The sequence below is a fragment of the Humulus lupulus genome, chromosome 6 (assembly GCF_963169125.1).
Source record: "Humulus lupulus chromosome 6, drHumLupu1.1, whole genome shotgun sequence".
Lineage (NCBI taxonomy): Eukaryota > Viridiplantae > Streptophyta > Magnoliopsida > Rosales > Cannabaceae > Humulus > Humulus lupulus.
The window spans coordinates 212,705,461-212,732,200 of NC_084798.1; the positions used below are offsets into that span (position 1 = coordinate 212,705,461).

General features: G+C 33.6%; 1 long non-coding RNA gene across 4 annotated transcripts; it reads left to right on the forward strand.

The window, feature by feature from the left end:
* The first annotated feature begins 20,880 nt into the window (after positions 1–20,880).
* On the forward strand, positions 20,881–26,740 carry LOC133783166 (uncharacterized). 4 transcript variants are annotated; one of them, XR_009870781.1, is made up of 6 exons: positions 20,881–20,970; positions 21,674–21,910; positions 22,017–22,116; positions 23,217–23,273; positions 25,339–26,299; positions 26,448–26,740. It is a non-coding gene; the product is annotated as an uncharacterized LOC133783166 (long non-coding RNA). The 4 variants fall into 4 exon arrangements; XR_009870782.1 differs by having other exon boundaries at positions 26,454–26,740; XR_009870780.1 differs by having other exon boundaries at positions 26,257–26,299.

Consider the following 26,740-nt stretch of genomic DNA (forward strand, 5'->3'; position numbering starts at 1 on the left):
AAATAATGTTGAGTTTTTAGGTAGGATTTATGATTCATGTCATGCCAACATTTTATATGATTGTTTTTCGTAAATTTACTAGTATTTGGTTATATGATTATTAGAGCCCTTTCTTAGTTTATCTTGTTTATATATATATATATATATTAAGCATTAGCTAGTTTCTAGAAATATATATATCCAATCACTTAATTTTCTCCCTTTAAGTGCCTTACTTAGCCAAAATGAAATAAAATTGGACGAGTTGCTCCGTTGAAGTATAACTTCTTTGCTACTTTTGTGCTTGTATTGCATCAACAGATTTTCTTGTTGTTCTGTTCATTGGGTTGGTTTATTGGATTTAAATTAACAATTCCAATGTATTGCTTGTATAGTCTATGGTGAGAATTTTTGTTTCTATTTTTGAGAAAACAGGTCATGTGTGGCAAACAATGTATCAAGGTTTCAGAGAAAAGTATTGCTTTGTTTTATCTATTCCTCTTGCCTTGTTAACCAAGTTGAACTTTCGATGTCTCCTTTTACACATGCTATGCACGATTCAAACATTCCTATTTCTTGTGTCATTTACTGTATAAGTTTTCACAATGTCATTTACTGTATAAATATAAGCAAAAGATAAATAAATCGTGCATGACATAGCTAACTTGGCATCCAACAGATCCATATTTAAGAATGTAAATGATATGGAACATGTAGGAAAAAAAATAGAAGGGTAAGGAATAATGTTTATTTGGGTATCTATGTTACCAAATAGGTGCATATATTAGTCATTACAGTGATCATCATGTTGGTATGATAGTGCTAGTAATTAACAGTAAGGAATTTAGTAACCAAGCTCAAGAATGCTCCTCAACAGCCTTTTCATTGAAAATACCCAGAATTCGAGAGCTGGGTTCTCTCCAAATACAATCTGATTTCTCAGTAAAGGAATGCACACTTTGCTCTACTTCTCTCCTCTATTTATACTAAGGCTTATCAATTCTACCGTGTTCCCCTTACATAATACAAAAACCCTTCTAACTAACTCTCCTCACTCCTACTCTCTGCTGACCTGTCATTCTTTCTGCCCTTACCCTTCCTAGCATAGACATATGTCAATGGTGGTCTAACATTACCCCCGGCCCAAAGACGCACCTTGTCCTCAAGGTGGAAGTCTGGAAACTGCTGCTGAAACGTTGCTAAATCCTCCCAGGTAGATTCGAACTCAGGTAGATGCAACCATTTGATCAACACTTGCGGCTGTTCCTTATGTGTTCCCGGTCTCATAACCAATAGCGCTTCTGGTTCGAGGAGCCACTCCAGTTCTTCTGTCAGTTTCTTGGGGAGGGTGGTAGCTGTTTGGTGCGGACCCAAAGCTGGTCTGAGCATAGACACATGAAAAACAGGATGTATCTTTGCCTCAGCCGGTAGTTAAAGCTTGTAAGTCGTCATGCCTTTCTTGGACAGAATCTGGTACGGGCCAAAAAACAAAGGTCCCAATTTCTGGTTCTTACGCTTTTCCAATGTCTGCTGTCTATATGGTTTCAGCTTTACATAGACCTTATCACCAACTGCATATTCAATGTCCCTTCTCTTCTTGTCAGCCTGAAACTTCATCTTTGCTGGGCACGGTGCAAGTTCATCTTCAGCAGCTCCAAAACTTCATCACGCGCTTGCAGATTTTTTTCTACAGCCGACATAATCATTTGGTTACCTTCTAACCGAATTAAAGGTGGTGGATCTCTGTGGTACAACACCTTGAATGGTGTCATTCCTGCTGTTGAATGATAAGACGTATTGTACCAATACTCTGCCCAAGCTAACCATTTTACCCACTGCAACGGCTTAGAGCTTACAAAGCAGTGTAAGTATGTCTCCAAGCACCTATTAAGTACCTCGGTCTGGCCATCCGTTTGTGGATGGTAGGCTGAGCTATGCTTGAGCATTGTCCCTTGTAACTTGAATAGTTCTTTCCAAAAAAGGCTAAGAAAATTTTTATCCCTATCCGAGACAATGGATCTTGGAATACTGTGTAACTTGACCACCTCCTTCACAAAAACTGCACCGACCGTAGCGGCTGTGTAAGGGTGCCGAAGAGGAACAAAATTCCCATACTTTGATAAGCGATCCACCACCACAAGAATCGAGTCAAAACCATTAGATTGTGGAAGACCCTCTATAAAATTCACTGAGATATCATCCCATACTTAGTTCAGTATTGGGAGTGGCTGTAGCAATCCGGCTGGCGATTGGGCCAAATACTTACTCTGCTGGCATATGTGACATTCAGCGACAAATTTCTGTATATCTCCCCTCATCCCGTGCCAATATAAATCAGCGGCTACTCGCTGAAATGTACGAAATGCCCCTGCGTGACCCCCCACATTACTGCAATGATACTCCTGTAGTAATAATGGTATAAACGGTGACGAGGAAGGAATAACCAGCCGCCCTTTAAACTTCAGACAATCCTTAGCAAAAGAGTAACCTGCACAAGTTTTTCCTGCCTGAAGTTTCTGAATAATTTTGGACAGATTAGGATCAGTAGCTACATGGTGCTTCAAACCCGAAATTGAAATCATGTTGGGGATCGACAATGCTTGGCACTCCACCACCTGAGGTACCCTCGATAATGCATCGGCATCCTTATTTTCAAGGTCCGGTCTGTACTGTACCTGAAAATCATAACCCAGTAATTTCGTCAGCCACTTTTGGTGCTCCGTTGCTACCATTCGCTGCTCAAGTAAGTAGCGTAAACTCCGTTGATCTCTCCGAACAATAAATTGGCGGCCCAACAAGTAAGGGCACTATTTTTGGATAGCTAACAGCATTTCCATGAGCTCCCGCTCATATACTGATTTACAGCGAGCCCGAGGAGAAAGTGCTTTGCTGAAATATGCTATAGGGCGCTGCTGTTGCATCAATACGGCCCCAAGGCCTGTACCCGAGGCGTCCGTTTCCACCACAAATGGGGCTGCGAAATTTGGCAGAGCCAAAACTGGGACTTCACACATGGATCTCTTCAATGCTAGGAACGCGTCTTGTGCTTCCTTACTCCAGCCAAAAGCATCTTTCTTTAACTGGTCCGTTAACGATCTTGCCAACTGCCCATAGCCTCTTACAAACTTCCTATAATAACTGGTAAGGCGGAGAAAACCCCTTAATTCTTTCAGATTTTTCGGCGCTGGCTACCATGACATTGCTGCCAGTTTCAGCGGGTCCGTTGAAACTCCTTCCGCCGAGACAATGTGGCCCAAATATTCCAATTTGGACTGCGCAAACAAACACTTCTTTTTGTTGGCATAAAGTCAATGCTGGTTGAGGCGACTTAAGACTAAATCCAGGTGCTGTAAGTGAAGCTCCAGTGATGTGCTATAAATGAGTATATCGTCAAAAAAGACTAACACGAATTTTCTCAAAAACTCACGACAGACATTGTTCATTAAGGCTTGAAACGTGGCTGGAGCATTGGTTAGGCCGAACGACATTACCAAAAATTCGTAGTGCCCCTCGTGTGTACGGAAAGCCGTCTTTTCTATATCTCTTGCTGCAACTCTTATTTGGTGATATCCGGATTTAAGGTCCAATTTCGAAAAGACCTTTGCCCCATATAGTTCATCTAATAACTCGTATATCACTGGAATAGGGAATTTGTCAGCGACCGTCTCGCGGTTCAAGGCTCTATAATCAACACAAAATCTTCAGCTGCCGTCTTTCTTTTTTACTAGGAGTACCGGACTCGAAAAAGGGCTCGTGCTGGGCTGTACTATTCCCGCCTGTAACATTTCAGTCAACAACTTCTCTATCTCATCCTCTTGTATCTGTGCGTATCGGTACGGTCTAACCGATATTGGACCCGACCCCTCCTTCATCGTGATATGGTGCTCATGAGAACGCGGAGGAGGCAACCCTCTCGGCATGTGGAAAACCGAATCATGCTTCTGTAATATATCCTCCAACTTTAGGCAACGTAGTTGTAGACAAGTTCGCGGTATTGGCTGCCAATGCCCCAAACTGAATCCAGTATCCTTGTCCTTCTTTTGAACCGAGTGAATCAAGGCTTTCAGGGAGATTTGTGATTTTCACAAACTGGGGTCCTCCTGTAATGTTACCCACGACCCCCCTACTTCGAATTTCATCACCATTGTTCGCCAGTTTACCTGCATATTGCCCAGCGTACTCAGCCACTGAATGTTATATTATTTTATAATATAATGTTTTAGATTAAATAAATGTGACATGGAGTGTCACATATTGTAACATATAATAAAGAGTTACATTATTTGGATATATGTGAAATATCCAAACATGTAACATATTTGGTGTTACAAATTCATCACAAATTTGTAACTCCTAAATATCACCCATTATTGTGTAGATTTGTTGTTACACAATATTGAGATGAATTTCTTAAAGCCATATGAGAAATGGCTGATAGAGATGTGATTTTAACTCCCATATTGTGTATGGAAGTTACAAAATCAAGTGGGAATAAATTGGAACGTTTTGAAAAAAACTGAAAAAATGTGTTGCTGAATTTGACTGAGGGCCGCGGCGCCTGGAACTAACGCCGCGGCCCTAATGGCTGACAGCTTCTATAATTTCAGTTTTTTATCCAACTTTGAACGATTCCAACAGCTAAGTAACTCCCAAATCTTTATTTTAATTCCATAAAATACCCAATTAATCATTGGTAACAGCCATGGGGGTTGGTGGAATTTGAAATTCAAAGGGTGTCTCTAAACTCTATAAATAGGAGCCTAATGCTCACTTGTAAGACACACCATTTTCTATCCACTAGAGCACTTGGCTAGAAACACCTTGAGGCTTGATTATTCCAGAAAGCATTTCCAAAATCTGTGAGAGATCCCTTAGTGCTTGTTAGGGGGAAATAAGCTTTTGGACAAATGTTTCAAACCTTGTTTAAGTTGGTGATCCCCAATACTCTTCACTTTGGTTGTGTGAGTGAGAGTTCTTTGTTCATTGTTCTTATTCTTGTTCTTTTATTCTATTGCTTTTCTTTTCTTCTATTATTCACTCTTTTACATGTATCTTTTGTTTTAGAGTTGTAATCTCATCTATATCTTTTCATTATACTACAGTTAGTTTATTTGTATATTTTGTTTTAGAGTTGTATTTTCTATTTCTATCATCTTCGACCTCTTTCTTTATATTTACATGTATCTTTTGTCATAGAGTTGTAACACTTTTTAATCAATCTATATTTACTTGTAATATTATTGCATAGAGTTGTAATATTATAATCATTTCCATTGAGGCAAAACAATATTTTCCTAACACTGAATGCCCAAAATTGCATCAGCACCCCCCAATTCCAAAGGCAAGAAGTCTGTAACCACTTGTAACGAACCTAAATCCAGCTCCACGTTCATACAAATGCCCTCTGTACGTGTTGACGCCGTTTTTCGTCAACAGTGAAAGAAGAGCACGTAAACAATTACTAGTAATGGCCAACTAAAATGTGATAACACAAAGCACGATTTTTACGTGGTTCAGCAGTTAAATCTGCCTAGTCCACGAGTCTCTGTTATTAAACTCAAGATTATCTCTGAAAATTCTTAAGCATGAATTCTTCAGAGTTTTCTCTCAAGGTTCAGAATTTCGGTCCATTACAATGGTGCATGACCTCTCTATTTATAGAGAAGGTTGCAGAATACTATCCCACATATTTTGGGTAGATACTCTTTTTGTATAGATAAATTAAATGGCTTTAAATGCCTGCAATCCACTATAAAAGGAAACGTCCCTTGAAGACCAGGGGGCATATAACTAATCGAATAATATCCCATGATTTTATGGGATTTACAATAATAAATGCAGAACACGCCCCTTATAAACAACACTAATAGATATTCAAGGTCATTATCATATATCTCCAAGGCCTTAGTCTCTCAGGTTTCTCATCATCTTTCGAGCTAATGACATCTCCCAAGGTCACATGGCTTCGAGATCGTACGTATGTCAGGCTCGGAGCCCCTGATCCGAGGTCATTCCTGAGGATAGATGCGTCTTGGGAGCTATCTTTCGAGATCGTGAACGTTTCGAGGCCACCACATTCGAGGTCGTCTCGAGTCTTGCAGGCTTGATATTTAATCCTGGAGCATACTTCGAACTTTACGGGTTCATTCGCTGCGAATCTAGCTTTCGAGGTCATATTTAACATGGCTCGAAATCTGGGTATAACAGTACGCACTCGGCCTTCTATTCCCAGCAATACTCCGTAAGCGGTTGTTGCTGTAATCGGTAGATGAACCGCCTGAACCAACTCCTTCGACACAAAATTATGTGTGGCTCCACTATCAATGAGCACCGTTACTGGATGCTTGGCTATGGTGCCTGATATTTTCATTGTATGGGCTGATGATATTCCAACTAAAGAATTCAGGGACAGCATCGCCAGTTGCTCCTCTTGCATTGTTTCGTCACCAAATTCTAGGCTGGACGGGGCCAATTCTTGACTTTCGGACCCTTCTAAGTCATCAACAACCAACATGACATGGAGTGCCTTCTGTTCGCACACATGCCCTCTGTGAAACTTTTTATCACAACGAAAACAAACTCCATGATTCTTCTTGTCTACATATTCGACTTCTGTCAATCGTCGCATGATCGGGGGGTTCGTTTGGGTTCCCGTTGTATGCCTTGTACTCGCCTTCGGTTGGTTAGAGCTGCCAGAGAAGATGGTGTGCGAACTCCTCGTCGAAGAGGGCTGGGGTGTGAACCTTGGTATCACGATTGGGCTTGGGGCAGCCCTATCCATGCCCCCTTTTTGGTAAAAGCCCAATCCAGTCAAATGATGACCCTCTTCAATCCTTTGGGCCGTTTCCATGATGTGGGCCAGGCCCGATGGCTGCAGCACATGTAAAGGGCCCTTGATCTCCTCTTTCAATCCCTTGATGAAACAGCCATCCAGAACATGTTCTGGAACTCCAACCACCCTCGACGCCAGTGCTTCCCACTGAATCCGGTAAGCTCTCACCGTCGTCTCCTACTTGGCGGATAACAGCTCCTTCGTCACCGACCCCACTGGAACCGACCGGAATCGCACCATCAGAAAATGTTTCAACATAGCCCATGGAGTGATTGGGCGCCTTGAATGTTCCCACTGGAATCACGTGAGTGCATCCCCTTCCAACCCGATAATCGCCGCCTCCAACATGTGAGCTTCTATGAGACGATTCAGCAGGAAGTAACGCTCCACGCGAAACACCCAGCCATCTGCGTTCTCACCCGAGAACAAGGGTAGTTCCATCCGCGGTGGCTTGAAATCCCGAGCTGTGTGTGGCTCCAATGGCAGTGTCGGATAGCTCGATGAAGGTGCCGATGGTGGAGGCGTCGCCGACGGAGGACCCATCGGTTGATGCGATGACGAACTGTCTCCTTCAACTGCCTTCCCATGCCGATCCTCCGCCACACTCGTACCAACAACTCCCATAGGATTGGAAGATTGCAACAGCTGAGTGATATGGGTAATCAAGTACTCTGCCTTCTTTTCCAGTTTTGGGATCCTCTGTGTATCAGCGCGTAATGCTTCCAATTCTTGCGGAAAGTGCTGCACCTGTGCTCGAATTTCCGACACCTCCTGCCGAAACTCCGATTGAACTTCCTCGATCTTCTCCTCCACCATTTCTATTTGAAAATTCGGCTTAGGTCCCATAGTGGATCAGGACTCTGATACCACTTGGTATGATAGTGCTAGTAATTAACAGTAAGGAATTTAGTAACCAAGCTCAAGAATGCTCCTCAATAGCCTTTTCATTGAAAATACCCAGAATTTGAGAGCTGGGTTCTCTCCAAATACAATATGATTTCTCATTAAAGGAATGCACACTTTTCTCTACTTCTCTCCTCTATTTATACTAAGGCTTATCAATTCTACCGTGTTCCCCTTACACAATACAAAACCCCTTCTAACTAACTCTCCTCACTCCTACTCTCTCGTGACCTGTCATTCTTTCTGCCCTTACCCCTCCTAGCATAGACATATGTCAATGGTGGTCTAACACATGTAAACTATATTAGATATGTGGTAAGGTCAATGCACTTTCAAATTTCAATGGTGTTTCAACTACTGAAATATGGATTGCTTTTCAGACCCATATCTTTATGAGACCAGATGCTTTGTCAGTTGTTGTTATAACATTATTTAAAGTATCAACTTCTTTTTCTCTATTTCTATTGAAATTTTAAGTTGTTTGCTTTCCAAATCTGTTTATCCTTTGGTTTGGGCACATGTAACTCTGTCGTAAATAAATAGCTTATTTTTATTTGTTGGTGAATAATGTATAGGATATACCTGATATTGATGGAGATAGGATATACGACATCCTATCATTTACGGTGCGGTTAGGTCAAAAGCGGGTTAGGCTTAAATTAGAAACCTTGTTTTGTTTCCATACTAAATCATATTGTGTAGGTGTTTTGGATGTGCATTTCACTACTTGAAATTGCTTATACATTTGCACTTTTAGATGGAGCATCATCCGGCTTCCTGTGGAGCAAAGTTGAAATTGCTTGTTGTTTTTTCTGCTTGCTACAATGTTAAGGGATCAATAGTGATAAGTTGTATGAATGTTGACTTATTATATGTATGTTTCCTTGTTTAGGTATTGGGACACACAATTTTGGCTTCAATACTTTGGACTAATGCCAAGTCAGTTGATTTGAGCAGCGAAGCTGCAATAACATCTTTTTACATGTTCATATGGAAGGTAAGTAACTATGGTGCCAAGCTTACTTTGTTTAACACTTATTCTTGGGCATCCCCTAAATTTTTGTGTCTTGACTTGAATTGCATTGATTCAAAATTCAAATCTCTTGTTCCTATTTTCTCAATCCCTTTTGTGTTCCATCATTGAATGATATTTCTTTTTATTTATTTTTACATGTGCATTGATTGTTATTTTAAATGAGTTGGCTGCTATTGAGTGGTGGGATATAGAGGAGGCAAAAAATGGGATAAGACATGAAACCATTGATTCAAGCATTTGACCACTTACAAAAGTGAAAAATACTTAATGTTTCGATGTTATTTTAACTACGAATAAGCTAAAGATTTCGACCTTTAATAACAATTGATGCAACAGATGAGTTTGTCATACATTCATTCGATGAATCATGAATGCTATAAATCCACAAATTATAATGTTGCAACTAATATGCCACATCAATTGACATTAAAATGTTAAAGAGTTAAAATGTTTTGCATATCCTTTCTTTTAACATGAATAGATATCTCATGAAATCTTTATAGGATTTTTAGAAATCTGAATTATAATCTATTTGTCATAGAAATTAGAACTTTAGGACTCTTTATTGTTAAGGGATTGACATGATGTGTTGATGGACCAAAAACAGGTATGTTTTAAATATTTATACTCGCAAGTGCACGAATCGTATATGGAATATAATGTTCGTGTAAGCACGAGATCGAACCCAAAGGAGTTGACTTAAATCAAAAATAAGAAAACTATTTTAAACCAAAATTAATAAATTTTAACCTAGCCCCAAAGATTGATGAAATTTTTGTATAATGAAAATAAACTAAAAGATAATAATAAAGATATTAAAAACAATATATAAACATAAATTAATAATAGAAATCAATATGGTAAAATAAGATTATTAAGGATTAAAATCCACAAAATATAAGTTCAATAATATTTATAAGTACATTGATTCCCAAGTTTTAGTAATAGTAGAATTAATCAAACCATCACTTATTCAAATTAGATATTCTATTTAAGCACAAGTTTTTATAAAAATATAAGATCTATCTTCACTTTTAAAAATTATAATTTCAAAGCATTTTGTGTAAATCAATCTAATGAAATAACAAATAAATCAATGAACATTATTTATAAGACAACATAATATTTTTGTTCTAAGCATGGATGTGTACAATTTAATGACACATCTTACACAAAGAATATTATATTCTTGCACTAATGAAGAACAAAGTGTAAATATGTGCTAACAATCCAAGATACATGATATTTAAGATGAAAGAAATTATTTGAACAAGAAAAATCCATAAACTTTGTTGCATAAAATGGGAAATCAACATAGAAAATAAACACTATCTAGTTACATATTGTTTTATCATCACCTTAATAATCTTAAAAAGATTAGAAACTTATAACTAGAATAGAAATTACAAACAAAAAAATTACAAACATAAATAGGAAAATTTGGAAGAGAAACCCCCAAATTTTTCCTCTAAAAACACATAGAAAAATAACCAAAGAGAAGAATAAGATGAAGAGAATAGAGAGGTTTTGAAATGTGTAGAATTTGTGGTATGGTAACCTCTCTTTTAAAATTGACACCCTAAACTCTCTTATTTATAGCAAAAAAAAAAATTCAAATTAATTAAATTGATTAAATTAATTGAATTAATTATAATATGGCAAATATGGGTAAATTATAAAGTATAATAATGATGTTTTAGGGTAAAATGTGTATAAAGTGGGGTAAAAAAATGACATTTTTGAACATAGAGACAAGGAGACAATATGCATTTTGTTGGGCTCAAGGGGAAATGGCAGCTGCTTTGGTGGCTGGTTGTGAGGTGTCTGCTGGCTGGGGAGGGAAAGGAGGCTGGGCTAGTCTCGGCTGTGAGATGAGGAGGCCCAGGTGGGCTCGCGAGCCTGCTGGAATGTGAGAAGATTGGCATTGGGCCTTGGCTGTGCGTGGGCCCAGGAAGGAGAGGCACGGATGGATGCAGGGGCTGATTGCTTCAATGTGAGGTGCCAGGCGTGATGGGGTGGCATGGAGCAGCTGCTTCGGTTGGAGGCAAGAGGAGGCATCATGTGATGTTGGGCTTCGTGGGCTGGAGAGAAGCTGAAGGAGGCAGCGTGGGGGACAATGATTCTGGCATGGGCCTGGGCTTCGGATGGCAAGCCCAACGGCTGGGACATGGGCTTGGTCATGGCATTTCAAAAATATCATTTTTTCTTTCTTTCTTTACTTTTCAAAGCCCAAAAATTCCATAAATTCCCTACAAAATATAAAATAAATTATAATAAAATATTTTCAACTATAAAATAAATCAACTTAATTCTTTGAAAATATTAATTATAACTTAATTTATATTTAACATTTAATTTCAATAATACAACATTTTTTTTACCACAAATTAGACAGTAATAATTCAAATAATTAACTACAACAAAATAACTATAAAAACACATCAAAATATATAAAATCAAAATAAACCCAAAAATTCAAAATTACTTTAAAACTTAATAAATCAATTAAAATCTCAAGAATTAAGCAACAATTAGTACATAAAAAGTAGTAAAATAACTCTATTTTATAGAGTTATCATGTGTAGTGTTTTTCAGTTAGCTTTAGGAAACTTTACTTTTTGTTATAACAGACATTGAAATTGACTTACTGAATTGAGAAAGTGAAATCACCATGCTAACCTCGTTTTTTATATTGAATGACTAGTAGGGTTGCTTAATCGATCTTGAAAATTATTTTGTAATGGCAAAAAAGAAAAAATATTTGGTGAAAATAGACTTTTTAAACTTCAACTTACCAAAATAACCTGCTATTACAAAATAATCTTTAGTGTTGTTGAGAAAATTACTTTGCAAATAATATATCAACATAAGCCTTTAACCCTCCTTAAAAGAAAACTAGTTTGCAAATAGTTTTCTTGAAAATTATTTTACAAATAAATTTTCTCATTAATTAATGTTATTTCTACAAAGCATTCACCTCAAAGAGTAATGCTATTCATTATGAATTCATGATTCATTTGTGAAAATATTTATTGTTTGCTAAATTTTTTAATTATATCAAATTATTCATTGACATGTTTTTGTGCTATATACATCATGAATTTTAACATGTAAAAAGAAAAAAAAAATTATGGTACCTCCCTCTTACTCTTTCTCTTAGTTGTGTTTGTGATTATAAATTGTCATTTTAACTTTTCAATTTCATCTAGGGGTATTATATTAACACCCCAAAATTTGATTAAGGCACCTTATTTTTATTAAAAATTAATATAAAATATATATTTTTTATTAACTTATGCTTTTTTTTTTTTTTTAAATTCTTCTTTTGCATATTCTAAATATACATATGAATAAAATATAATTTAAATATTTAGACATAAAAAAATCAAAACACAAAAATATATGAATTAAAGTAAAAGTTTTAAAAAATATTGAACATTATTTTCTAAAATGTTATGAAAATAAGAAAATAAAGTGATTGAAATTAACACAAAAAAAAAATAAAAAATTAAGAAATTAATTTATTTTAATTCTTTTTAATATATGAGATGCCTATATAGATTATTAGAGTGTAAATATCATTGGCCTTTCATGTTTTGGAGAAAATTTCTATGAAATGACAATGATACCCTTAAAGGTTGATACTAGTCATTGTCATTGGAGTGTACATGAGAGGAGGTTGTTGATTTTAGGATATTTTTTTAACAAAATTTCATTGGATTATTTTTTTGACAAAATTATTAGGTTGGATTTGGTTGTCAATTGTGAGTAAATTTTATTTTTATTTTTTGTCACAAAGATATTAATTTGATAAATGAATTTACACTTATGTAAACTCTTCCTCAATCCATGTTGTCATTTTCGATTTTTTTTTTCTTTTCTTTATTTTGAAGTGGTCATTTTTGAATTGGGTTGATATATCCTAATTTATTATAACTTTTAAATGATAGTTTCAATAATATATAATTAAAAATATAATTTTTTTTATAATGAATAAATTTATTATTACTCACTTGTGTTTTTTTATAATTATTTTATGTTGAGTATTTAAAAATTATTTCTTGGTGGATATAAATTGGTTAATCTATAAAATGATGTATATATAAAAATTATTTGAAACGTTATTAATAAAGACATCTAAATTATTATCCATGTAATATACTTACCTAACATAACATAAATCAATTGTCTAATGAATATAACAATCATTTTCTATGACAGAAAAAAGACAATCTTGTTAGGCCCTAACGTGATTGTTACCTAACATAACATAAATCAATTGTTTAATAAATGTGATTCGTATTTTTGAGTGGTAATAGCTTTAACTGAATCATTATTTTGCTTAGAAAGTATTAAAATAAAAGCATAAATTAAACGTAATGAGGGTGCAAAGTAAAGGTAACTAATAAGAAGATGCCACTGAAAACTCTATCAACACATATGACTTTGATTATCCTTTTTAAAGAAAAAAGAAAAAAGAAAAAAGAAAAGCAAGTCTTCCAAGTAAAAAGGTGTGAAATGTGACTTTAATTAAAAAGAAAGTATGATGTCTGTGATAGAACAAATGATACAAAATAAGAGTAGATATATAGGAAAGGAATCTAGCTCTAAGTATTCCAAGTAAAAGAAGTTTGATATGAATTTAATAATTATTAAAAAAAGAAAGTATGATGATAAGAAACTAAAGTATGTTTTGGGTTGAAAATATTTTAATTTCGTTCCTCCTTTGTTGCCTTAATTATCAGAAATCTTTGGCCTCCATTTAACATGATATCTAGCATTCTCCAACTCAATAACTACTACATTCACATAATATATAGTTCCTTAGGTTCCACTATGTATGTATAATCTTTCTAGGAAAACGATCTAAGAAATACCAATAGACATATTTGAGATTTATTATGTTAATTTAAACTTCAGTAAGATTCTTTGTCATATTCTTATGAACTGCACATAAGACATTTTATTTTGTTTTGAACAAATAAGTCCATATTGCATATTTTTAATAAGGCCCACTGAACTTTTAGGATAATTATTGGCTTTTTTTTAAATAAGCATAAAAATGATATTTTTGCAAAAATAGTTGAGATAGTGTGTTTACAAATAGTATCATAGACATGTTGTTCATTTTTTAAGGAACCCCTATGCATACATACATACTAAAGACTGGGAAAGCCTCATTGACCGTGTCGTAAGTATATTATTTCTACTTGTTTATTTGTAAGAAATTATAGTAGATGACTCAAAATAATGACTTCAAGAAGATAATGTCCTAATTTTAAAAATTGTAGAGAAATGACCATTTTACATTATTGATTACCTAAATTGTCATTTTATTTATTTATTTATTTAGGAGTGTATAACTTTAATATAGTGGTATATGCATATTAGCTTTGTTTAATTAGTTTTTATTTTAAGATTATATTGATCTTTTAAGTTTTTTTATGGGTTGTTGGTATATTATTTTCCAACTAGTGTATATGTTTTTTGTAGTATGGTATATCATTTTTTAATGATATTTAGTTTCAATCTTATTATGTATAATGGCAGTATATAATTTTGTTTTATGATATATACATTTTAATAGTAGTATATAATTTTGTTAGCATAATATATACATTTTTTAGTAATAATGTTGTAAGTTTTGTTGGTATATTATTTTTTAACTCAGTATATGTATTTTGTGGTGTGGTATATCATTCAACAAACCATAAAACACGAAAAAAAAATCAAAATAACTTTAAAATAAAAACTAATTAAACAAAACTAATATACATATACCATAATATTAAAATATTTAGAATAAAATAGTAATTTTCTAAAAGGCATATTTGGTAATATATAATATTAACAAGGCGGTTAGGTTATTTTACTACGAAATTAAAAACATGAACATATACTTTCTTTCACACACCATTAAATGTCATTTTGCACCAAGTTGCTTTTAAGTTTTAGTAGTATGTTTCTAGACTTCTCATTATGCCTACAGTAATTAGGAATTCTAGAAAGAAACTCTCCTTAAAGAAATATGTGACATCCCAAAGGTTCTGATTGATGAGGTTAACGACGGAGATGAAAGAATATCAGTTCTCCAAAAGACGTCTGTTGTGAATGAACGCATTGAATTAATGAGATGTATCATAGGAAATAGCAAGTATGATAGTATCAAGTTTCAAGTAAAGCGGAGAATGGAATATGAAGACGATAATATAATTGGACACTATCAACATCAAATGACACACAAGCTTTACGACACAGTCGTTTTAATAAGTTAGAAAATATAGGTTTGGGAGTTTACTCAACGACATTATCTTGCAAGGTGATGTTGTTAACAAGATAGATACGTGCAGTCACTAAGGAGTCTTCAGTGGAGGAGCATACAAAGTGGACACGCCACAACATTCGGTAGTGAACAACAACAAAATCTCGATGGAGTGAATGGAGACTAAGGACGCGGTGAGGCGAGTAAATCCATGGTAACGAAGTTCAACATAAAGGACAATGACAAGCTACAAACTAATGCAATAATGAGGACAAGTAATGAGTTGCGACATGATGAAACAAGACAAAGGCTACGGTATATGTTGGCAACTAGTTTACCATATGTGCAGCGGAAAAGCACGGGGTGATAGGCCTAGAGATTTAAAATATATATATATATTTAAACAATCTGTAAATAATCAGATCCATTAATATGCAAAACATTAATGATATAGAAATAAAAAATATGAAGATTTACCAGTTGAAAAATCATCAAGAATCTTCGCTATGTTTTTTTCTCCAACAAACATCAAATCCAAAACAGTCCCTTAAATACTCAGATCAAGATCTTCCGAGATGTATCTCTACACCTAAAGATGTGTGTGCACATAGAGTGATGGTAGGAAATTTTTTTATTCACAAGATATTCTCAACACATGAGATCTTGGAATATTAAGTCTGAGACAGATTTCAGGGATAGGAAATATTACGATATATTTTCTCTCTCTGAAAAGATAAGAATTTTCTCACTCTAGAATAATTTTTATTTCACGTATATTTTGAAACTCTATTCCTAATAGATTTATAAAAGAATTACTTAAATTCAAATTTTAAATTTTAACCTATAAATCTATTATTCTTAAATAAATAAAGGAAAAATATCAAGATCCAATCTTGATCTTTTACATATTGTATACGCCAACCACAGTCATTGGACTGTGGTTGGCGTGTAGCATCCCTATATTTAGGGATGTGTTACAACCAATTTTTCTTTTAATAATATTTAATAATTTATTTATTCAAAAATAGTTAAACGTCATAACTTATCTTATCAAATTAATTAAAGAATAAATATTAATTCAAATTCAAAATCAATTTGAATTATCATAAATATTTTTTTCACATTTATTTAGATTCTAGATACAAGTAACGTGCAATATGCACGTTTGCTTAGTTTTATTTATAGAATTTATTAATTATTTTTATTAAATTTATATTAATATTATATAAATTTTGAAATAAATATCTTATTTTAATTAAATAATTTATTTATCTTTGTTTAATTAAATAAATATCCGTTTAACCTCTTTAATAATATCTTATCTTGTTTCCTCAAGTATCATTAATTTTACTAGTGAATGTTAATTCATAAACTGATTTATGAATTTGAGTTCAATAATTTTTTAGTTCCAAAAGTCAACTCTTAAGAGAACCATTTACATTAATGAGTTCCGAAAACAAAAGTTTTCATCCCGATCATTTTTCAACCATAGCATATATGCTAGCCTATGCTTTCATTACTGCAACAGAAATTGCCAAGACAGAACCAAAGACTTACACATAAGCCATTTCTTGTAAAGAAGCAACTAACTGGAAGATGGCTATGGGCGAAGAGATGAGCTCACTTGTCAAGAATGAAACTTGGATACTGACTCAAAGACCAACAAACAAGAGAGTTATCAGCTGTAAATAGATTTATAAGATAAAGCCAGGAATCAAGCAAGGGGAATTGCCAAGGTTCAAAGCCAAATTAGTAGCAAAGGGGTTCAGTCAGGAAGAAGAGGTTGACTTTAATGAAATTTTTGCTCTAGTAGTAAAGTATAAGACAATAAGAATCATGATGTCTTTAGTATCACAGTTTGACTTAGAGTTTGAACAAATGGATGTTACTACAACCTTCTTAAATGGAGAATTAGAAGAAGTTATATACATGAGCAACCAGAAGGCTATGAAGTTGATAAAGAAAATGAGCAAGTTTGTTTGCTGAAAAGGTCTTTATATGGCTTAAAGGAAGCTCCAAGACAGTGGAACAAGAAATTTGACTCTTTCATCACCAAACAAGGATTTAGAAAAAGCATGCATGATACATGTCTTTATTATAAAGGGTCTGATATTATTCAAGCATAGTATTTACTTATATTGTTAATCAGCAAAGAGAAACAAAAGATTGAAAGAATTAAAAGAGTTCTTTCTAAGCTCAGAGTTTGATATGAAAGACCATGAAGTAGCTAAAACAATTATGGGAGTCAATATAAAAAGAAACAAAAGTTCTAGTGATCTGTTCCTTGGTCAAAGTGAATAGCTGAATAAATTGATAGACGAGTTTGTAATAAGAGGAGCGCTTCTCTACCATTGTCTAGTCAGTTTCAAATATCAGCAAAGCAAAGTCCCAAAACAGAAAGTGAAAGGAAAGAAATGGAGAAATTCCATACTCAAAATGCTATAGGATCAGTTATGTACTCCATGGTTTGTACAAGACCAGATTTGGCTTATTCAACTAGCATTCTGAGTAGGTACTCCATGGTTTGTACAAGACCAGATCCAGGGAAGCCACATTGGGTAGCTCTAAAATGGATGCTAAGATGCATAGCTATGACCACTGACTATGGTTTAAGATTTAAGAAGAAATATGATACAATTCAGATTGAAGGCTATGTAGATGCTGACTTTGCAGGTGATAAAGATTCAAGAAAGTCATCTACTTCATTTGTGTTCTTAGTATCTGGTAATTGTGTGAGCTGGAAGTCACAACTTCAACCAGTTGTAGCTTTTTCTTCAATAGAATCTGAATACATTGCTAAAACCAATTCCTTCCATTGATAGTGAATCAAAATAGAGTAAAGTAAATACATTGCTAAAGCTCTTCTAAAAGTCCTTGAATCAAAATATATTCCTTCAATTGCTTTAATATGGTTTAGTAGTATTCCCATATTACTTTTGTGAGCTTTAGCATTTGAATCAAAATAGAGAAAATCCCAAGTAAAGAGAATCCAGCTGATATGTGAACCAAAGTTCTAACACTTAGTAAGTTTCAACATCTTGAAATTACTAAGTATTGATTGAAAAAGGATGATTGTAGAGTAAAGTTTGAGCAGGGATCTTTGAGAAGCTTTTTTTCTTCTTCTAGTTTATATGAATTGTCAAGTGGAATTTGTTGTTGAGTCAGACCTCATATAAACCAATTAGATGGCACAAACACAAGTCACGTAGTGGATCACTCAAGATTCCAAGACCATTATATTAGTTATATATACTAATACCTACTAAAATGTGCACTAACTTTTTTTAGAAAGTATTTTTCTGTAACACATGTATTGACAGTTGCTGTGCTGAGTTGTAAGGTGAGAGAGAAGAGAGGTCAAGGTGAGAAGGGGTTTTATTTGCTAAGGGACTTCAAAGATTACTCTGCCATTGAAGTGTTGATACGAAGAATCATAACAGAGGAATGTTGGTGTACTGACAATTATTAGTGATTGTAACTTGTGCCATTGATAGTGAAAGAGGCTGAACTCAAAGGGGGACGTAGACCAAAGCTTCTCTTTGGTTGAACCTCGAAACAAATCTGTTGTGTTCCTTTTCATTATTTTTCAATTATCTGTTCTTGGTTTCTTTTGTTTCTGGTTTGATGTGTTTGTGTGTAGATTAAAGTTGAGGTTGTTGTTTCACAACAGTTGCCTATGACGCTAATTTGAGCATGAAAATAAAAATACAAAAGCACTACTAAACAAAGATTTTTGATTCAGAGACTTATATTACTCTGTCAATCCTAGGGAATTAAGCAATACAATTTTTTTGCTTCAGTCGTATCGGTTTATCCTTTATGTTATATTTACATTGCTCTTATAATTGCAACTAATTTTTTACATAAATCGTCTGCAGAGAACAAAAGACTACTAGTCTTGTAAAATGTAAACTTACTCATCTCTAGATCTAGAGATTACTCTTTGATTAGTGAATCCTTACCAAGTCCTGGTGAATCTCTTGAGGTTTATATGTGTTTATAACTTTGCAAGGATGATATTTTATAATGTAAAATGTTCCACGATGCTATATTTTGTTAGTTAGTTTAAAGGAAAAATAATAAAGATATTATATGCAAAATAAAAGCATTTCGATTGCTGCTCTGTTTTCTCTCTGAGTCAAACTCATTATTAGTTATTTGCATAAGATTGAGATCACAACAAGTGCTTAGTTAGGATTATAACATTGCTCTAATAAGGCACAAGGCCAGTACAGAGTACATAAAGAGACAAAAGCAGGACACATGTCCACTATAGCTAAAACAGAAAAAGGAAATGTAATTAACAGTAATTCAAAGTGTAATTATGGTTTAACATCTCCTCAAACTCAGCAGCGGGCATGGAAGCACAGTGAGTTTGGTCCCATTGCCCACGTTTGGTGGTGGAATAATATATCATAAAGTTATATCTCATGAAATCTTTACAGGACTTTTAGAAATCTGAATTATAATCCATTGTCCACGTTTGGTGGTGGAACTTTAAGACTCTTTATTGTTAAGGGAATGACATGATGTGTGGTGTTTTTTCTCTCAATGCCTCGATAGTTGTTACATGATGTGTTGTAATTTTCAGTTAGCAGTAGTAAACTTTACTTTTTGTTATAACAGATATTAAAATTGACTTAATAATGTGAGAAAGTGCAATTAGTATAATAATCTCGTTTTTGTATTGAAGGACGTGCAAGGTTGCTTAATTGATCTTGAAAATTATTTTGTAATGTAAGAAAGAAAGAAATGAAAAATTAAAGAATTTAAAAAAATTAAGAAATTTTTTTTAAGAATAAATTATAAAAAAATAATTTATTTCAATTCTTTTTAATATATAAAGTGCCTATATTAATTATTGATGTGTAAATATCATTGTTCTTTCATATTGAATGATTATATTTGCACCTCAAAATTTGATTCACACAATCTATTTTTATTATAAATTAATATATAACATATATTTTTATCAACTTATGCTCATATTTTTCTATTTTTTTTGTTTATTGTATTCTAAAAATTACATATATATAATATATTTTAAATATTTAAATAAAATAAAATTTTAAACAAAAAAATATAACAAACAAGAGTTTTTTTTTCTAAAAAATTATACATTATTTATAAAAAGAATTTAAAGAATAGAAAAAAAAATACTGAGAAAAAGTGTTAAAATTAATTTTTTTTCATTAATGAAGTGCCTATTTATATTTTTTGGGTACAAATATAATACCCCTTTGGAATTTTTTTATGAAATGACAATGATACCACTACAACACTTGTGAGTATATATCACATTGAAAAAATGACATTTTTAACAAAGTGTTATTATTAAAAAATGGGCTAATAACCTAAAACTAAACACACGGGAATCCTAATTTTGCCAACAATAAAATAGTAAAAATTAATTGGAATACCCATTTTTAGAGGGCACCTTCAATTTTTAACCAATATTTAAAATTCTTTCATTTATGCCCAATTTTTTAGTGTCTCTTCCCATAATACCCTTTTTCTCACTGAAACTCATCACCCATCATCTTCCCCAACAGGACAAATACGCATCTTCTTCACCCATCTATGGCGGATCTCCGTCAAGCTGTCGTCCGACTTCGAGACCACATGCGCCACAAACTGATGGTCTCTCACCGACGCAAGCGAGGCTCAGAAATTTCAAGATCTAAGAAGTTATAATGAAATCCTCACTCACAAATGGCAACCGCAGCCGCAGCCCCCTCCATCTTCATCTCCTCCGAGTCCTAACCATGAGCAACTCCAAGAGCTGAGAGATCTCCCAGCTATGGCTGGACCTCCATCTCGTTGACAACCTCCGCTGTGGACTCTGCTACTTCTCCAAATTCCACTCAACCTGTTACTTCAAGTCCACTGATGGCCACAACAACAACTGGTCATTCGACTATTCTCACCTTAATCTCCCTGTACTCGCTCACCTTGCTGGTACACCCTTATTCTTTATTTGTTTAATTAAGTGGTCATAACACAAAATTGGCACTGGAACTGGGACAAAAAATCTTAAAAATTATTATTAGAAAATATGTTGGGAGAGAAAGAAGGGTGTATCATATTGGATTCAACCCGTAAAGGGAAGAGATTTCTGGATAGCATGCACTGTATTGCAGAAACTGAGCTTGTAGTTGGCAGTGGTTGGTTGATTGCTTGGTTCGTTTAAATTACTATACACTTATTTCATATATATGACCCGTTTAAATTACTTGTAGTATAAGTATATTTATATATATAAACCTTGTTTATATTATCTTTAACAACGAAAGATTCAATAATGGTTTACTGGTTTGCTTGAGTTGATTTTCATACCCTTTATATGTTTGATAAAATGCCTCAACTATATTTCATGTGTTTGACTTTGATGCTTAAAACTGCTTGGTGTGATACTATCTTTCTACCTTTTGAACACTAGGGAGATGGGTACCACAATAATGTCTTCTCATATTTGTCTCAACTTTTTATGTTGCTAATCTTGCTATTGCTTATAGTATAAGGTGCATGTGCTGTATGCAAGAAAAATGTAGCTAAACAAAGACATAAACTGAAATAAATACAAATAGAACATGAGCAAGAAACAATGAAAAGCCAGTAATACTGGGCCTTTTAACTATTTGGCCTTTTTCTTATACTGTAGCAAAACGTGACATTTCTAGATGACCATACGACCTAGGTCATCATTGCCTCCTCCGATCAGTCGTCGGGCTTCTCCGATCAGTGTTGTACGCCTCTGATTATCCTCTCCACGATCATCCATCTCATCTCAGGCTTTGGCTTCGGGGATTTTCCAAATCAACACCGCCGTCTCTTCCTTCTTCCGCCTCGTCAATTCCCTTGGCACCCCCAAAGATATTCTTCAACTTCGAGAAAAACTGTAAACAAACCCTTCCCTCTTTATTAATCTATACCATCTTCATCATCATCATCATCTTCTGATTTCTCAATTTTTACTAATTATTTTTTTTTTTTTAAAAAAACAGACACAAAACGAGGAACCATATCACACAATTGGTGAAGGAGACTTCATCCAAACTCAGTCAAGCCAGTGAGGCCGATCACCAACATAATAATCAAATTACAGTAAGTCTTATTATTATTTTTAATTCATGGAAAGTCTTTAATCTCTCTTCTTTCTCATTTGATTTTGATTTTTTTTTTAATAAATTGCAAACTGACAAGACAATTGCATATGCCAAGCTAGCTAATGATTTTCAGTCGGTTCTGAAAGAATTTCAGAAGGCTCAGAGGCATTAAATCATTGATTTAATTAATTTTGTTTGTGGTAGTAGCCCCTAAAACCAATCGTATAAACCACTATACTCAACAATATCATAACATATACTATTATTATTACCCTTTCTCTCCCTGTCCTCTCTGTCTTTCTCTCTCTATTTTTCTCTCTAAAAGGTTGAGTGTCCTGATTAAGTTTTCATGGGAAATAACATGGCAGATGTACTAAGTGAGGAACAGATTGTTGAGTTTGAAGAAGTTTTTTGTCTTTTTGACAAGGATGGAGATGGAGAGTTTTCTGCTACCTCGTTAGTATTAATGGATGTGTTTTTTTTTTTTTTTTTGGTTTTAATATAGCTTCCCCTGTTTGGTTGCCAAGAAAACTATATGCACTGAATCCTAAATCCTTGCCCCTTTTGGTCTTCATCACAAATATTATGGTTCATGGTAAATAAATTAAATGATCACTGTGTCCTCTAGTTATTAATATTTCTGTATTACATGAATAGTTATTTAATATTCAAGAGAAGAAAAGTCAGGTCTAATCCAAAATAGAATATCAAAAGTTTTTTTTTTATGATTCACGTGATGATATAGTTCTTGTAATCACATGTTGTATTTAGCAGTTTAATTAAGCTCTCTCATATTGAATTTAGACAGAAGAAAAAGAAAAGGTCACTTTCATTCTAATTATTGTTGGGTACACTTGCTAGCTAGTATGCTCTCACTATCGAAAGATATGTGATAATTAATTATTTAAATTTATATTTATTGACTCACTATTATTCATACATTTATATCAACTTTCAATTGGAAAAACAAAATGTATATAAACTTTTATTATTACCATTCATACCTTAGTTAGATTTTATTTTTCCTTTTTTCCATTATTATTTAATTATTTAATTCAAATTTGACTCACTTTCATTATATCTTATTACATTGTAAAGGTGTTTATGTGTTGAGACGAACTTCAAAGAAACTTTTGTGGCAATAGTTTGCAAGAGGTATGTCTCTAACTTTTATTTTAATACTATGCAAATGTTAGAGGAGTTTGAATATCTTAAATATTCATCCATAGTGTAGTAGGTTTTGGGATTGTTACTGTGTGCTGCGGTGATAACGGAAGGTTGAGAACTTGTGTGTTTTAGTGAAGTAGGATCTGAGAAATTTGTGTGCTGTGGAGATAAGGAAGAAAACTTATGTGTTGTTTGAATTGATATTGGCAGATGGTTGGTTGCTAGTGACATATCACTATATATAATATTTGAGTGCATATTTTGAGTACACATATCATTACTCTTCAAATTATTACGTAATTGTTCCTTTTGTTCCCACCACTACTTTGCATTTTTTGAATGACCCTTCCTCTCGTACTTTGCATCTGGAAGCTGGAATCTGAATCATCAAGGACAACCTGACACCCCTTTCCTTCTTCTTCTTCCCATTTTATAAATAATTCCCATTTTTTTCAAAAATTATGAATTTGGCCCCCTTATATAAACTTCTTATATTTTGGCCCCCTTGTATAAAAAACTATGCATCTAATAGAACAAGCCCTTGTATAGAAGAGACTTCTTTAAGTGAAAATTTAACTGAAAAGCACTTTAAAAAATCTCAACAAAAGGACTTGGAGGATTAATTTACTACTTAATGAGATTTGATACAATTATGTGTGTAATACCAATAATTTACCTGAATTAGAACATTGTTGGATAGAAAAGTTAATTATACTTGTAAGTCATCATTGGTGCCATTTCCAGTGGCTCCAAAATCAAGCACATTGTGTATGTTTTGGCCATATGTAGTGCCAAAACAGCTTGACAAAGTGATACCTAATGATACCAGAACTACTAAGCAGCTTCTGGGGTCCTGCATAATTATTAAGAATTAAATCAAAGAGAAAAAGAAAATACAGAATAAATTATTATTATCAGAAGAAGAAAGAATGTTACTTACTGACCATTATTGGAGATGAAGTAGTAAACCAGAGAGAAAAGAGTGATGGTTTTTGATCTCTCTAGTTCATGTATTTATACATAATATTAAGTTTTGATGTTATCAATGGTTAGGGTATTTAATTCTATAGTTGACTGTTTTAACCATATGTGGTACTAAAGATCAGAATAAGTAACTGTTTAGTGTCAGTATTTACTAAAAAATCTGTCTTTGTAGTTCTTTCATTGGGACTATTAATGGCATGGGTTAGTTTCTTAAATAAACACTTATTGACTTTTGTAATGGATTTGTTGCTTTGTCAAAAGTATACACAACTTGTAACCACTAGTTTGAGATTATTTTGTTTTGGTGAATACGAGAATTGTTAAGGGGCACCGGTGGTGCCCAACACCACAAGGAGGTGGTGTACTCATAATACTCTTGGATTTGGAAGTACACTCTCCCTCCCATTGGCCTTTTTCCAAAACTTGTCTCAGAGTCGGAACTTGAGGCCTATATCCCATCTCATTATTAGAATGCCGAATTGCCTTTTTCATCACCAAACCTTTCATGTCATGTCATTGAATTCAGTCATGATAATTTTCTTCTGCAATCCCACTCTTTCAAACCGAGAATCGTACTGAACATCCAATTAAATTGATAATTAGAAACTAAAAATATAAATTATTTAATAAAAAATATATGAAATAAAACCCATTTCCCGAGTAATTAGTTGAGCATTGGGACGTCTCCCTTCCATTCTATTGCAAACAAACACACCACCATCAAACAAATTACCCCGGCTTTATAATGTCCTCTTTTATATCACGTTCACAGCCAATATCTACATTTTCCAACTTCATTTCATGCAAAAAAAGATAATAACATTTGGGTGCTGATTGGTAACACTTAAAAAAAATAAGTAGTTTTTTATTTAATTAATTAAAAATTTGACAATTAAACAAAAACAGTGTTTGATATCCTATAATTGAATTGTGTTTGTTTGTTTGATTGGTTTCATTATAACATATACTTGTATGAATGTACGTATTGTGTGTTGGCATACACATATAGCATAGCCTTTTGTACTTCTTGTTTTATATATGTTAGTTTTCTTCTTGTCCCTTCTCACAGAAGAAAGGTTTCAAAAAGGAAGATATATAGGCTTTTATTACCAACTTTGGACATCATGTTTGATAAAAGTTGGTTACAGTTCAACATGTAATAAGAATCGAGGACTTAGTTAATATTAAGTTAATAAATTCATAGATAGATAGGTTATACCTTTCTCTAATAATTTTGAGTATATATTTTTCATTTAATTGTAGAGCTTCAGATGAGTATAAGTAAGACGCTAAGAGTTTTGTAGAGACAATAGAGAAAGGCTAATTATCCAAAAAAATTATTGTGTCCCTGCAAAGTGTGTCGAAACTTAAGTCACCAAGATGTCAGCATTCTTTATGAGCATTTGATCATAAATGGGATTGATCCAACTTACAAAATATGTTTTCATCATGGGGAAGAAGTATCTAGAAGTGATGATATTGACGAAATGAATTATTTTGATGCTTATAATGTGTTTAGTGCTACAAATCTTGATGACTATGATTTTGACGAACATGTAGAAGGCCCTGATGACAATTTCACCAAAAAAATTAGAAGATGCAGAAATTCCATTATATCCACAGTGCACAAAATACACTAAGTTATTTGCAATTGTTGCTTTGTATAAGCTTAAAACTTCTAATGGATTGTCGGACAAATGTTTTGATGAAATGCTAGGGCTTTTCCATGATATGCTACCTTTTGATAATGTGCTCCTCAAGTCTATGTACTCAGTGAGAAAATTTCTTCGAGCATTCAAGTTAGGATATGAAAGGATTCATGCATGTGTAAATGATTATTGTCTATTTAGAAAAGATAAAGAGACGTTGGAAAATTGTCCAACATGTGGAACTTCTCGTTGGATGTCAAACAAGCTTACTACTCTACTATTTGTTTTTTATATATGTCTAAGTAATTTAATTATGTTTATTTTGGGTTCTAATGCAGTTGGTTGTGATGCCATACATCTTCATATAGTTAGGCTCTTGAGGTGTATTTTCTTTTCCTTGTACTCTTTATAATGGAAAATATCTTGTTGACTTGCTTAAGTAGTATAAACCATTCATGAATATAATATTTATGTCTTTTAACATTAATAGTGCTTTAATATTGTTGTTGTTGTTTCATTTCTGACCAAGACACAGATAGATGGAAACAAATGGAAGGTCATGGCACACATTTTAGGCTCGGCAATAGGCTTTCAAATCTAGTGCAAATAATAAAGCATCAAAATATCTTTAGATTTCGTTGTTCACTTTTAAAGTGAAACATGAAAGTTTTTTCAAATTTTAGCTAAACCTTTTAGCTAGAAGTTTATTATGATGACTTTGATTCTCTAAACTTTACTTTTTGAAAGATGGTTCACTTAAGTGAAATATGTATTTGGACCGAGTTACCTAATATGATGATATTGATATTTTTTAAGATCTAA